Source organism: Ascaphus truei, chromosome 18 (assembly GCF_040206685.1).
Source record: "Ascaphus truei isolate aAscTru1 chromosome 18, aAscTru1.hap1, whole genome shotgun sequence".
NCBI lineage: Eukaryota > Metazoa > Chordata > Amphibia > Anura > Ascaphidae > Ascaphus > Ascaphus truei.
The window spans coordinates 36,735,493-36,736,517 of NC_134500.1; the positions used below are offsets into that span (position 1 = coordinate 36,735,493).

The 1,025-nt window shown below is 49.8% G+C and overlaps 1 pseudogene; it reads right to left on the reverse strand.

The window, feature by feature from the left end:
* Window positions 1–184, reverse strand: part of LOC142469210 (sec1 family domain-containing protein 2-like) — a 1,869-nt pseudogene extending 1,685 nt beyond the window's left edge.
* Window positions 185–1,025: the final 841 nt, after the last annotated feature.

Genomic DNA, 1,025 nt, shown 5'->3' on the forward strand with positions numbered 1-1,025 from the left:
GCTGGTTGGCAGCGCCGGCCTCAAAGCTGGAGAACTCCTTAACGTGGAGGGCCCCCGCGGAGAGCAGCAGCAGCTCGGCGCAGCCGCACCAGTGCAGGATCTCGGCGCTCATCAGGAGCTGTGGCAGCGGTGAGTAAATGTTGAGTGGGGGAGGAGGAGGAGGGGGGAAAGCCGTCCTCCTCATTCAACCGGCAGCGCATAGAGGTCTCCGAGCCGTGGCGTCCATGAGCGTCGCCAAGACTACCGCGCATGCGCAGCATGTCAGCGGGCGCGGGCAGCGGCGGCAGTTAGGAGCGGCGGCGGACATGTGGGAGGAATGGCAGCCGCTAGGAGCGGCGCCGGCGGCTATCGCCACCGCATGTCACAGCGAGTGTGTGGGGGGAGCGGCGGCCGTTAGGAGTGGCGCATGTCACAGCAGGCGTGTGGGGGGAGGGGGATGGGGAGCCGTGATGTCACTTCCGTTTCACATTTCGCCCCCAACTCTCCAGTTTTACCCCATCAGAATAGGTGCCACTAAAGAAGTTTCACTTCAAAAATACTTTTAGCATTTTCTATTTAAAAAAAAACAACTTTGAAAGACCAATTTTCTTGTATTCTATTTTAACAAGCATGCTTGTTCCTATAGCAACGATTTACATTCCCCATATTTAAAGATGTCGCCAAACTTTGCCGATCAATAGACGGAGAACGAATTGACCGGCAGCTATGCAATTCTTTAGGTAATTAGAGATTGTCCACATGACTATTGAAGTAAAAAAATAAATAAAAAAAATAAAAAAAGACTGAACTGCAGCTTTAAAATCTCTTTTATCGACTTGAAGTTATAGAATCGGCCACTTCTCCGTATATTGTTGATATAAGTCCCTTAGTGTCGGTTTCAGCCCGACAGAGCTTTTCGAATTTCGTCAGGGGGGGATATGGGGCGAATTTGTTGTAAAATGCTCTGAGCTGGAGGTATTTAAAAAATACTGCATGGGGTATATCTTTTTCTAATCTAATATGGCCGAATGTTTTGATTTTTAGAT